Here is a 15,086-nt window from a genome sequence, read left to right as displayed (position 1 = left end):
ACACAATCCACAGCTGGCAGCAGCCGATCGTTCAAACAGCTTCTAGCCTGTTCTGGACCGTATGTTTCTGTCTGGTCCACGTGATATATGGATTTGCCCTGCCCACAGAGGGTAAACAAATCAGTATCACACCAAATAGCCACAAATCACATTTTGTGCACCAACCTACTGCCCTGCAGCCTCATCAGAGGCCAATCAATGGAAGTACTTACCAGCAGAGAGAGGAGACATAGATGAGTACCAGTTTCATTAAAGATGATTGTGACAAATTCCTGCTCTGTTGATGACTTATTGTGAGTGTGACAAACACCTCTAGGTAGCAATTAAATGGATTGTGAGGCCGAATGACTCAAGTTGTGATGGTAAGTGTTTTGAAGTTCTATCAAAATCAGCAGCACGACAGCTTATCTTTAAACTTCCTCAATAACTGTTTCGTGTGCTAAGATATGATGAGCCACAACAAGCATGACCTTACATTAGGATACCATTTACACAATAGAATAATATATTCTGGTGGTCTCGAGGCTTTGTGTGCTGAGGAAAGGCATGTTCTGCCGCAGCTGGCCCCTCGGGCCACATTGAAGGAACCACCACTAACTTTCTGTTTTCGTCCACAATTGGTCCAATCCTTGCTTTGTTTCTGGCACATTCCAAAGATTTATTTAGTTGAGGCCTATCTCTTGATTTATTTATCCAATAATCTGTGTATTTATAAGAAACAGACTTTCTGTTTTTACTGGGAGCTGCCTGGATCCTGTCTAATGTATTTATACAGCTGCTCTGTGTTGAACAGGCCTTCAGTGAAAACAGTGGTGTTCTGTGATTGACTGGCCTTGTAGGATGAGCCTAGTCATTACATTATCTTAGCCTCAGTCCATTTAGTCTCTCCTTGCTGCAAGGACAACAGAAAACCTTTCACCAAAAGCGAATGGGAAATAGCAGTTTCTTCAAGCAAGAATGTGGCCTTGATTTAGTTTTACTCCAGCCCGCCTTGATATGCAAGACTTGCTTGAAGAGAGCCTCTAAGGGTTCCCTGGTCCTAATTCTTTGTTAACAGACTCTCTTGCCTGGCGCAGAGCACAATGAGTCCAAGTTTTTGGTTAACTGATCAGCACTAAGCCCATTTTGACTCATCTGAAAGGATCTTGCTATGAGCTTTAGTGTGTGAGAGAAACAAGAGATCCCACCGAAGACGGGCACCCCGCCAAGTGGGTCTACAAAGTGGGCAAAAAGAAGGGGGGCTACATTTGGGAACCCTAGACGGCTGGCTCTCTAATGGGGATTCCAGGGCATTACAAAGGAATAGGAGTCAAAACAAAGCCTAACACAAAATAAACTTGAGCATGGAAGATTAAAAAGAAGCAGAGCTGGTAGTTAATCCCTGTTTCTTAGAGCTCAAAGCCACCCTTTAGGCTACGAAACAGTACAGCTACCACAGTTGTCTCATCAAAATCTTTCTGACTGTGACTGTGGCATGTCAAGACAGGAAGTTAACAGGGAATACCACTGATTCGCAGGACTGAAAAAGCACCTTCTTTACCTTCGGGCAGCTCAGTGCATTTGACTGAACATTTACTACAGGAGCTTCCCCAGACAAAATTCAGAATTTAGATAGAAGAGCTCTCTTTGTCCCTTAGTGATCAGTGATGAGTGATTTATAGCTCTACTGGGATAGAACTGGGAAAGATGGAAAATCTGATGTTTTGGCAACCTAAGGCAACTCATGGCTGAGTTTAGGTGTTATTTCTGAGTTTCTAGGTTGTATTCTTACCATAACTATGAAATAAAACTAATTTGGAAGTAACAGTCTGAATGAATCGTCAATAAAGTCATAAAGTCACCCTTGTGGGGCAGCTCAGACAGTGAATCATGAGGGCATTAAAATTAGATCCTTGTTTCTTTGTTTTAGGTTTCAGAGATAATTAGGTAAATTTGCAAGGTTATGTAACATGTCCCAGGCCACAGAAATACATTTTTAATTATTTTCTTTTATAACACTCAAGGTGTTGAGCATTAAGTGGTGCATAAGATAAAATTATCGCCTCAACACAAAATTATAGCTGCTTATTTTTTTAATATAAAGGCTTAAAACTCATGTTGGATATTGTTCCAAGCCCATATTGGCTGAAATATGAAGGCAGTGATTCACATTATGTTTATATGGCTTCCCCTGACCAAAGGACAACTGTGAGTAAATGATGCAGTTCTAAGCCTCACTGATGGCCTTCAGATGAAAAATGACGATCAACGTGAGCCAAGAAACCTGCCGTTTAACCCACCACACTGTAGATGAAAGATATCTGGTGCAGTTCAGGCTTTATCACCCTCACTCACTCTATGTCGCTGGATAAATATCTGATGGCTGGATGTCCTATTGAGTTGAATTTGTCAGCTCGTTTGGCTGCAGTGCATGCCAGAAAAGGATATCATGTATCTGTGCCCACTATGTCTTTGCATCTTCCTGGGGCATATGTGAATGTGCCTGTTTTGTTTCAACATTCTTTGCACATTTCTTCTCTTCTTTGGATACTCTTCTGCTCCAGTGCTTTTTTTATTTTATTTATTTATTTATTTTTTGCTGCGGCTGAAAGAGCAGCAGGCTGTCACAGCTCCCCAGGCTCTGACTGACCACAGCCCACAGTCAGGATGCCAACGTTGCAGCCTGGGCTCTGCAACATCACACAGGGGAGCCTTCGGAGCTGTGCAGCCTGTGAGTGGAGTTGCAGCTCTGGGCTGATGAGCAGCACATTGTGAAACAGCCCCCTCCTCTGCTCAGTGCTTGTTACACTACAGTATGTTGTTTGCTTCTAAAGGAAGCTCAGGTGAAGAGCAGTACAGGAAATATATCTAGAAGTATGGATTTTTGGTGGATTGATTTTAGACATGAATTGTGATAATAACACTGCCTTGCTGGTCGATAGGAGAGAAGATGCTCTAGCAGGCTCAGATATTTGTTTGAGCCAGGACATATTAAATACGTCTCATCATGGTTGCTCTGATATATGGAGCATGCCATGTTGTTATGGCATATTTGGAAATAGCTGAGATTATTGGGGAAACTTACTACTCAGCAGTACCACATTATTGCATTCATAATTTTCAGCAGGGAACAGACAGAAAAAAATATTTACTTTAATTTGTTTGTGTGTTAAGCTGCCACGCAGTGCGTAATACATGCAGATTTTTAACCACTGACTGAGACCTGCCAATCACCTTATCTTCCAACCGAAAGAATAATTTCTTGCAATCAACATTAGCGTGTATGTCTGGTAAGAAGAATAATTTTTCACCTGTGTGTATGTACATTTTAACAACGGGCTCATGGGTATGTGTGTACTGTCTCTGTGTACAGTCAGACCCTGGGGGACCTCCTCTCCAAAGAGCTGGAAAGCCATACAGTACATGGAGCCGAGGAGACGGTTAATACAGGTCCCCTGTCTTGGTTAGTCATGGAAGGCTGCTCAGATTCTTCCCTGGAAGCAAGCGTAGCATCTGTCAGGCAGAAACAGACAGACTGTGTGGAGGGGGACGCCACCATCTGGAAGCCATTCAGCCGTAGACTCTGTTTCATTTTAGAGACATATTAAACACCCCTCAGTCTGTGACCTTTAGAGTAAAAGAATAGCCATGTTTACCCAAAACATCATTATTGTGTCATTTAATTTAGCTTTCTTTTTGAGTCTTTAGGGAGTATTTTGTTGAGACAAAATAAGTAGGATTTAAGTCTTGAGGGTATGTGCAATAAAGATACAGTGAGTATTTGAGCTGTTGACTAATGATCCTGTGGGCAACCGAGCCTCCTTTTTGTTGCTAATTTGACGTTGACAGGCCACAATTTGATGTTTTCCGAAAGTATCCGTCATTAAGCTATTTCTGTCAGGGTACACTGGGCTGGCAGCTGTCAGTGTGGACAGTGACAGGGTTGCAGACTGTATTTAGTGGCCTCCTCTCCGACTCCCAGGCGGCCGTGGAAGTGTTTTGCAGTCATAACACACTGGCTTCGAGGAGATCCAGCAGGGAAGCCACAAATTGCCCGTTGAGAAAAATGCTGAAAGCCAAGTGGATTGGAGATGAATGGTGTAGAATGATAGGATTAGCCACCCTTCTCTGTGGGCTCATTCCAAGGCTGCTAGGAGCATTAGCTCCCATTCATTTTACCCAAAATGCATTCCTGGAAACCATATCTTATAGTAACACATCAGTACATACACCCTGCTTGAAGATGACCCCTACTAGATAATCTGTTTCACATGACAGGGACAGCAGGTGAAGAACAAACAAACAGTGTATCAATGGGATAAGTGGCCATGCCCCCGGGGTGTCTTGGAGATAGACAACACTCAGGGGTTTGGAGGGCAAGTTGACTTTAAACTCATCGTAGAGTCTGTTCTGGCCGACCAGTTTTAAAAGCGTCTCCTCTGTTCTCAGGAATAGATGTGAAATATGCTGTAAATAACTTTTACTGTTCCACCTTTATTAATGTAGGTCACTGGTGATATTTGAAAATGTGGTTTTTACTGCTGTATTTAAGTGCACTGGAGGGTCTTTGTCATTATTTATGTTTCCAAATACTACCGTATCAAACTTAACGACTTTGTACTCCACCCATACTCCATTTTGGTGTGCCGACTCCCCAAGTGATTAATTAATTTCCATTTATGCACTGAACAGTTCGTGCACAAACTTTTCCTCTATCCGCCTCTCTACCCTTTCTCGTAAATTATTGTCCACAAGCACAGGCGACTCTGGATTTAATTATATAATGGCTGATAGAAGTATAGAGGCTTGATTGTGCACATACTTGGCTTCTGATCAAGGCAAAGTAAAGTTTGCCATTAATTGGGATAGAAGAATGAGAGGTTTACTGCTGATCTGCTTACACAACGCAGTTGGTCCATGTGTCTATATCAGCGAGTGTTTCATTTAGTTCATACTTCAAATTCCTTCGCAAAAGAATCCAAGCTCATTTTCTTTATGACAATATTTGCAGAGCTTCATTTGCGGATGAACTGTGGACTCTATATGGACCTTCACAGCCAGCTCCAATTATGTAGCACAGTTTTCAAAGTGAAGTAAAAAAGGTGATTTGACTGCTGTCCCCCACAGACCTTGTCTGTTGTTCATATTTCCAGATTATACCAGTATCAGTTTTTTCCGTCTTTGCACCTCTGACCACTGCACTATGCAGCATGCAAAAATAATGCCCAGTATGTCACAGAGGAGTCGGAAGGCTTAAAACTGTAAAACAAAGAAGAAAGACAATGATACAACTATTTTCCTCTAATGCAGTTGAATATGATTTTCTTTGACCCATTTTTTGTTTCACATGCAAAAGTAAAAAACTAAGCATGTTGGCAACAGAGGTGGGACAAAATATCAATAAGGCAATATGTTGTATAGTTTTAATCCTTTACATTATTTGCTGCAGAGGATTTCACCGGGTTTCCGCAAATCAGCAGTTAGCTACAACATGAGATTATAACCCAGCCCTCTCAGGGCCAGTCATCCAGTCGTTGCTCGCAGCCCACTTCCACATACAGTACCTGCATGCATCTCCAAAGGTTAATTAGACTGAAGCTTTCAAAAGGTCACGTCGCCATTTAAATTAGCCATTGCTATTTGTCTGATCCGAATCAGTGGCAACACTGGGCCAATTAGATCCAATTACACTGATCGTGGTTGTGGTCGTCTGCCACCTAGTCTAAGTTAATGGCCATTGGAACCCCAATTACCCCAACGCTCTAATTCAGAAGTAGGCAACCACAGCAGGAGGAGCTACAGGTTTGGGTAAAGAGGACAGCTCTGTCACATCATCTTCCCTTGACATTCCCTTCACTCCAGGGAAGACTGCACAACTTTATGTGAGGTGAAATATTAGGATATGTAAAATGTGACATTTCCACACATCTCAAGAGGGGTAATCACAGTTGATGGGGATTGAAGAGGTAATCTCCAGAGTGTCTATGCGGAGTGAGCTGATGTGAGCATGCTAGCGTCTTGATTACAAGCACAGAAAGCCCATGGCAATCACTGGAGAGACGAACCCCTGTCTCCTACAAAGGCTACTCCACCTAGATGTTCTGTGAGGGAAATGGCAGCGGTGCCGTCCTAGATTAATGCGCTCTGACAATAATAAAGGCTCTTCAAATAATTTAAGTACTAAAGCACAGTCAAGCAGTATAAGGCTCAGACTCCGCGCTCAGGCTGGTTTCACTTCATGTTTTTCTCTGCTGCTGTACCTGGCTGTGAGGTGCTCGTGGAGACGGTCTTCTGAATTTCTATGAGGCTCATATCCCTCTGCGGTACCATCTGAGAATAGAAGCGACAGCTCGCACCCAACTGAGGGACTGTCGCAGGAAGTTGTTGATTAAACAGATGCCTTTCCTGCCAAGAGACAAGAACACCACAATAAGCTTGCATTAATTAAACATACCTGAAGAATGTGGACAATACAGGAGAACAAAAAGCATTCCTGTCTATCTTTGTCTCTGCTTCACAACAGGAGAGAGTGACTCCTTTCTTACCTCTGGTCTGACTTACGTAGAATACAAACAGAAGAAAAGCTGAGAGCACTGTAGTTAAAGCTGATTAGCAACATCTCATTCAGATGAACTGCAGTGTTGTCATATTCAACACTGCTGATTTTCAAAGTAAGTCTCAAGTCTTTTGCCTGACAAGGACTACTTTTGACTGACATTGTTGTTTCCGACAAGAGAAAACCTCGAGTAGAGACAGTACATGGACAGTGGTGTCTTGTTTGCTTTGAAACATCCTCAACTAAACCAATATATACAAAATCTCAACAAATATAACCTAGTCCTTTCTGTACACCTGAAAGATTGCCTTTCCCTCTGGCGGGCTCCCATCTGTGTAGAATTGTGCTCAAGTCTGAAACACTACTGTCATCAAACATTTCCTCCACCACTCGATAAAGGCTTCTCCTGTGATCAAAGGAGCTGAGCAGGAAAGGAGGATGTGAGATACGTTACATGCAAAGCAGGCCTCCCTCATAGCCTGACAGGTACTCCTCAACTGACTAAATCCCAGCAATCTCACAGATACTGTAACAGATTGCTGTTCATCGGCGGCGGACCTTTGTGGAATGAGTTCTTGTTTACATCATTATGGTTAATTACCATGCAGAATCAGTCCAGCCAACAGCGCCTGTACTACGTGTGTGTCAGTGAAACCGGACAGAGCTGTCGCACTCTCAGTTATCTCATCACTAATGCAGCACCATCCTAAGGTAACGCCTCCTGCTGCTCTGGTGTGTTTGGTCATGATCCCTCTGAGTCTTTGCCAGTGTGTCTGACTATCCAAACAGTGTGTTTAAATGAATAACCAGGGAAACCCTTTGAATCTACAAATCATCTAGTCTAGTCGACCTCCAATTGGTCCACAAATCTTGGTGACTTGGTGACATCATGCTGCAATTATGATACGCATGGCAACATTTTCAATTTAACACTCACAGATGGATATTATTATTATTGAGAATAGTAATGAGAGCACTGAATCTGTGCGTTCCTTTTAATGCACTTAATTAAAGTTACAAGGCGAGACATTTAACATGACTCCGGTTCAGAAAATAAGTTCCTCGGATGGTTTATGTATCAAGAAAGAGAAAACATGATAACCCAAGCAGTCATTGTGAATGTGTGATGTATTAGCACAAATCGGGGTAGGAGCTCCACCAGTCTTAAATTTACCCCAGTGCTGAATAGAGTCGCTTGGCCTCAAAGCTCTTTCTCGCAGTCTTTCATTTGTGGCTTTTATGAAGCAGGTGTTGAACCCAGTGTCGACCTTGCCAGGGCCATGTCCATGAAACTGGAATTTCCTGGTCTATCACAGGGTTCCATTTCAACAAGCTTGCACCCAATTATCCTTCAATCATAGTCGCCGGTCTTACAGATGTGTTTGGTCGAAGTACAAGGTCTCTCTATGGTGGGTTGGCACACAGGGGACAGGATCTCGCTCACTCTAGCTGTAGACATGAAATGTTTTCAAGGGAAAAAAATCAGATGACATCTCAGATAAAGATGAATGTCACTGAAGAATTATTTATGTGAAGCCTTTACATAAGTAGCAATTTTGAGCATGGAACAAAACATGAAAATACAACCGAGTATATTACATTCAATTCAAAACACTTTATTTGTCCGCGGGGGGCAATTTAAGGCACGTGGAGTAGTTGTAAACAGACACAAAACAAAACAAGTCAGCATGTTAAAACAAGTCAGTACTTGGAAAAGATAAATACGAATCAAATAAAGATAGAATAAAATGGACTAAATAAACTAAATAAGATATTTACAGTATTTACATGATGTGCAAAGTAGCATTGAGGTAGGTTGGGTTGTGCATGAAGAGGCAGCAGCAAGTTTTCTCCTAATGTTTTGTTTATGCAATAGACATGCAAGAGAATAAAGCTGTATTCGCAGTTCATAAATGCACAATGCTCCCTTCTTATTAATGCAAGGTTGGTATTGCTTTTATACAATTTTAAAAATTGTCTGCAGTAGACATTAATGGAGAATGATACACATTTTTTTTAATCTATGGTTCATTAATGATACCTTGTTAGTGTTGAGAGAATTATTTGATATTTAAAGCTCATGTTTGTTGAAAATGACAAGGTAACATTCTGTTGTATCATTTTGCCTTTAAGAAGTTGAAGTCATTTTAAACTTTATCTTGTAGTTGACACTTTGTTCTGTCTAACTTATTTTGCTTCTGTTTTTTTTTTCTTTCTTTCTTTTAGTTATTTCTTTTCGAGCACAAACTGAGACTTGAATTCTAATGCCATACCGCTCAATGTTGTCTCGCTCTGAGATTATTTACAGTTATTCGTTGCAGGTTCCCCTTAGATTTTTCAGAGCAAGCCTTTTCCTAACCTTAAAACATACTGTGCACAACTCTTTCCTGTGTTTTGTTAATGCATCCGTCCCTGTGTGTTTTATCAAAGAGAATGCATAAGGCAGAGAGCTGACAGCTATTGGGAGCCTTGGGAATGTTTGTAGCTCTTTGTGTGGTTCAGTAGTGCACAACTGCATGTCTACATCCAGGATACGTATAAAGTCAGAAATGAATATTTATAATAGTCCCCGTCTGCTTGACACATATATATGATAAGCGTTGTTTGGTTTGATGACAGCAAACTGGGAACAGTGCATGTTGTTTTGACCAATCGACCAGCCTATACTTATGCATATTTATGAACACATCAGGGCAATCCTTATACTAAATCCTTAAGTTGAATCCACAAATGTACACAAGTTAAAAGTCTTGCTCCCTCATCAATTTATTATCAAAACCCCAGGAGTTGTCCCGCAGGCTCAGGTGAGTGATTGTGTGCATTGGCAGACACGCCAATGTTTATGCTCTCCTACATAATTCTTTAATCATGGCACTATTACCTCACACATGCACCCAGTTTAGTGCCATTATTATCTCCCAAGGTCACAGCTAACGAGGGCTGAAGCACGGTGCCTGGCCTGAGCTGATTGACTCACAATTTTAAACTGGCTCAATCTAGCCCTACTCAGCAATTCAGGAGGCAATGCAGCACCTTGCACAGGTTTATGAGAGAAATATATTAGCTCTTACACTGCGGGATTGTCTTGCTTTCATGCTGGAGATTGCCACAGAGGTGTGAGATTTGTATGACTGCTCTAGCAAATGTTTTACCAGTCTACTGGCAGTGGCGTTTGTGTTGTGACTGAAAATTCAAATTTACTTACCAAGATTGTTTTACTGGCAAATAAGACTTGAAAAATAAAGTGTTGTAAAGTGCATTTACCTGGATGATCTGTAATGTGCCAGATTGAGGCCATTTGTCTGTGGCCATGTATTTTTATTATTATTTCTGTGATTTCATTTGTAATACAAAAAGCATTTATCTGACACTTGATTGTGAATGTGCAGCTAGTCCTTGAGTTACACCCCCACCTTTCACATTCTCTCCTGTTCCAAGTTAATTAAAAATTATACGACATGTTAGCATTAAATCATTATGAAGTAGGCCTACAGAGGTAATCATTTCATGGGGTAATTTAGCAGATTAAACATTTCTTTCATTGTCAACCAGTGACCTTGATATTGTAAATGTCACACACAGCCTTTTATGAATGATGCCGCAACTGTCAGGACCATAGAGCAGATTTAAATTTAAATCAGCTATTACTGTACCTTTATCCGCCTTTTTCATTTCACATACAGATGGATCTAGAAAGCCCAAAGGTTTAGTCACCAGGCGGTATGCTGAATGAAGTGCTTGCCGGAGCGAACATGATTTGACTTTTTCACACAGTTTTGAATGCCAGATAACCTCCAAATCTCGCTCGGCTTAATATCTAATGTCACATCTATAAACCCCTGATAATGACAATATGCATGGAATAAAAGCCGGGGCTCTTTATCATTTAGGTGTTAGCCCCCTCAAAGGAGAGCAAAGAGCATGAGATGGAAAACATGTTACTTAATAAGTGTGCATAGATAGACTCATTCCTAAATATGTTGAGCGAAAAGTCAAAAGCGTTTTTTCAGTTGGTTGCAATCTGTAACCTAACCAGTAGACGCCTCTGAATCCCAGTTTTATAGTGAGGACCACCAAAACCCATGACCAAGATGAGAGTGTACAGAGACTGAGATGAGACGAAGACTTTGAGAGGTTGAGATCAAGTCAAGACCAAGACCAGTACGAGTCCCACACTGCATACACACTTACAATGAAATGTGGAACATACAAACAGTAGGCGCTCCTCAAATCAATCTGAAAGATTCAGTGTACCATGAGAAATATCTTGATAGAATAATCAAAAACATTGCAGAGGTAAATTCTATGTGTGTGAATGTGACTTTTTCTATAAGCAACAAATACAAACACCAAGGAGCTGAAATCAACTTAAGCATCTTTATTGAACACTTCTTTTCCATGTTTTACCCTCCACCTAATACAATACAACTGTTTGTGCAAGCATCAGGATACTTGGGTGAATCTTGTCTTCCAATTCAAACCATCATGAAGTACAATGTGTATCGAACAATTATTTAATACAGTGATATTCATGCCGCTGTGGTCTTGACTGCTCTTGTCTTCTTCATCTAAGACAGAGACGAGACCAAGTAGAAATTTTGGCCAATTCTGAGAAGAGACCTTCAAAAAGTGGTCTTGAGACCAAGACTACTACAACAATAGTGAATCCTACACACGGGTCATTAAAAAGAGCAAGCCTCTACAGTATTTCTTATTCAGCGATGCGAGAAGTGATTTAGTGATAAATATACACATCGGATCACTTGGCTTCATCAATGGCATCATCGCTCCAGATTCCCAATGCAAGGAATTATTAGCTCCCTACCTGAGCCAGGTCCTGCAGGAGTCCTTGGCTTTTCCACAAGGAGGCTGAGTCATAAGGAAATGTGTATGTGTCTGGCAAAGAGCTCCGTCAGGCATAACGATGATGACCTACATGATTGTCTCCTATCCAAGCATAATTATGATCCACTCTACATACTGATCAGCCTCATCTGGATTGTTTAGTCTTCACATTACATTATTGATAAAGAAATGTGATAGAAAAACATACTATAGCCTGCTTTAGTATGTTCAGTTTTCTCAAACGAAAATACATTTCCTGGCGGGAATTGTTTCCTTACATAATTCATCGCAGTAGAATATGAACTCTCGTCCCCATAAAGTGATGCAGTACATTTTTGCTCTAAAAACATGTGATGTATTTGGTGCAGAGAAAATGGTTTTCCAGTTTTAGTAACTAATTAATGCTTTATCAATATTCATGATGAACTCCACTTTTAGAAAACTGTAATTAGCTGTATTATCCTCTGGCCATTTATGAAAAAAAGCCCATATAGTTCAAATCAAACCACAGAAACAACTCTAGTTTCTGACCAAAGGGTATACTCTACAGTTACATGTTATCTTGCATGGAACTCAGATATCAGTCCAGTGGAAAGCAGCTCATGATAGGTCCACTTCAAACCAGCACTTGGGATCTGCATGGGAGATAGAAAGTGATGAATGGATGATGTTGTATTTCACAGGAGGCACCTGGTGATTCCCTCAGTCACCTTCCTGTTTCCTCTCAGCCAGCTGCTCCCTGTACGCCCAATCAGTCTGCAGTGCCACTGCTCCTGCAATTCGCCATGACCTTGAGTGGCTTGTCCCCTCTGTTTCGTTTGGGGTGTCGGTGGGCTTCGGGTCCCTCCTCATTTAGAGATACACCTGTGTTCAGACCAAGATAGCACCACTTTGCAATGCAGCTCCAGGATCTGACTACATTTAAACAAAAATCTCAGATACACAGATTTCAGCAGACAGGCCCTGCATGCTCTATTTTTCATTCTGCCTTCTGTTGTATATATTAACTGTGTTTTATCCGCCATTTTCTGTGGTTTAGGCCTCTTTATTTGAGTTAAAGTGAAAGATTAAAAAGACAGCACCTACATGTTTTGGCGATATCCCCAGTTTCTCAGTTTTTATTTACTGCCTGAGTGCTTCTTCTGCAGTGGGTGGTTACATGTATAAATCAAAACACATAATTGTGTTCAAGTAAGTGTGAGCCTTCATATTCATAAGAGTGATGATTATTTTGCAGCTAGACAACCGATTATACAGTTGGCTCACAAAGTGGAAGTACCACTTCTATCAAGTGTCTAAATCCTCCATGAGTCTGTTTCTTTTTTTTTTCTTTTTTTTTGTTAAAGTCTAGAGGAGATGGGGGATTTGTTGTTCTGCTTGGTTGGCCATAGACATGTATTGTCTGGGCCAGGCCAGGGTGGCAGAGTGGCTCCCTTCGTGGCCCCAGTGTGACAGAGCTATCTCTACATGAAGGTGACCCTCTCCCAGCTTCCTCCACTCTGCCCAGCTTGCCTGTCAGGTCCTACAGGCGACATGGTCTATTAAGCACCTTAATGATGACCACAGCCTCGTGCACTCACACAGTAGACCCCTACTTATGATGAATGTATGGGAGTGTATGCATGCGTATATGTTTTTTTCTGTCGCACAAAGGATTCTAACTTGTATCCAGCTAGTGTCTGAGGGGAGATTTTGATTAGACGTGGACACTTGGTGAAATAAATCTCCTCTGGAATTTAAAGGTGTACCCTTTGTACAGGCAATCCTTCAGAAGGCTTTTAAACTCAATAAATCCACCGACGTCCCAATGTTTCAAAACACTGCTTTTACAGCCTCATACTTTATATCCATATCCTACACTGTAGAGTAAAACTGACAGGACTACTTGAAGATGGCAACAAGCCTTGGGGAGCACTCCAACAACCACTTTCACATCTGTTGATCCCTCATATCCCTGTACCTGCAATGAATAAGGGAAGTTTGCTACGTGACGAGGCAGGTGTATTATGTACTCTCCCCTTGAGGTTGAGACCATGAGGTTCAGATGACAGCTGCTGGGCTTGGTGTGTGTACATCTTGAGTGAAAATGTGGGGACAGGGGATGAGATTAGGTCTCCGAGGGCATCCTCGCCGCAGTTCATCCCATCGTAATTACCTTCGTGCAGTGTTTACATCCGGTGACCACCGGGAGCCTGTGTCCTCCTGTTCTCAAACAGGGTGGATTAGGAGCTGGAGTGAGAAGGGCAACACTGCCACCATAGTGATGCTGTAGTTCCAGAAGTTTGAATGTGTATACCACAACCAATGAAACTCAGTGTGTTTTGATACAAAATGTAATTCTACAGTCAAACAATAATCATAAAAACTGCAGCCTAAACAAGCAAATAATGGACTACTCTGACGGCAGCAGGTGTGCATTTCTCTGTAATTTCACAAGTATCGTGGTATTGTAGGGCGTTATAAGCTCTATATCTTGGTAACTCTCATTTGTTTGTTATCCTGTGAAAACCATGTACCTCCATTTTTGGTGATTTTGAATTTTTTAGATATACTAAAATGTTCCTTTATGGGTTGATACAACATGATACTTGATACTACATAACGCAAAGCAAATTGGATTGTTTTTAAAAACCTGAATAAGACCGTATAAAATTTTTATGAAATCTGCACTCAAATATAAACATGTGAGCGGATGGACTCACTAGCCTTGCAGAAGCACATTCCTCTGGTCAGTTCTGCTCCACTGCTCTTCTCTAATCACACATAGAGCCGATCTCTGTTATAACCTAATGAACTTATTACATATAGCCTTTTATGTTTTCCTGGATAAGCAGGGTGTTGCTTCTTCTGCAACAATGAAGTTAAAAGGACTTGCGTAATGATCTGCGGGGAGGGGTTTCAGCATGTGTGTGTGAGTCTGCTCAACTCTGCGGAGGGCCTACGTTAAAACACAATCCTAAACAGCAATGACACTGCACGGCAATGTTCTTGCCTTATTCACTTGTGGCACATTAAATAGTACAGATGCCGAAATGATCACTGCAGATTGCAAGTTGGCCTCGGAGCTCTGCTCTAGGGCGCATCACACTCTGTCTGAACTGCCGGTATGAAAGAAAAACTCACAGTATGCCAAAGAGTACTATATACTGTTCCATCCCGGCCCACTGGAGTTGTCCTGCTTACGAATCTCGTTCTCCAGATGAAAGAAAACATGTTTGTTTGGTACAGACCCAACAAATTTCATTATCAAGATTTGAATAGGTTTTTCAATGAAAATGAAAATTTTAATGCAAAATTCATTTTCTCCGCTAACCATGAAACATATCGAAATTGTAATATCTGTCAAAATCACAAGACGATTTTTAAACCATATCAGGCAGCCTTATTTGCTGCCATCGTTGCAGGTGCGTCATCAAATCACATTGTAGTGAGCCAGTAAAACAAAAAGTATCCAGGGAAATGATGAAAAATTGACTGACTTTAGTAATTAAGGTTTTTAATTCTCCTGTTGCTGTTGTTTTCCATTAGCGGTGATCAGATGGAGAACCTACATGCAAAAGAGTTGAGACAGCCAGAAACTATGTTCATTCTTTAATGTTGAGGTAACTTGGTCTTATCAGAAATAAGTGGCTGGATACTCCTGTGATGATGTTTACAGGGGTAGGAATAACCAGATTACTCATGTTCCATGTAAACACTTTATACA

The 15,086-nt window shown here is 41.3% G+C and overlaps 1 protein-coding gene across 5 annotated transcripts in view; it reads left to right on the top strand.

The window, feature by feature from the left end:
- macrod2 (mono-ADP ribosylhydrolase 2) overlaps nucleotides 1-15,086 on the top strand; it is a 432,177-nt gene that overhangs the window by 296,797 nt on the left and 120,294 nt on the right. The gene's annotated exons all lie outside the window — the stretch shown is intronic.

This window comes from Pagrus major, chromosome 15 (genome assembly GCF_040436345.1).
Source record: "Pagrus major chromosome 15, Pma_NU_1.0".
NCBI lineage: Eukaryota > Metazoa > Chordata > Actinopteri > Spariformes > Sparidae > Pagrus > Pagrus major.
Note: the sequence above shows the minus strand (reverse complement) of the source record. Positions and strands in the feature narration are given on the sequence as shown.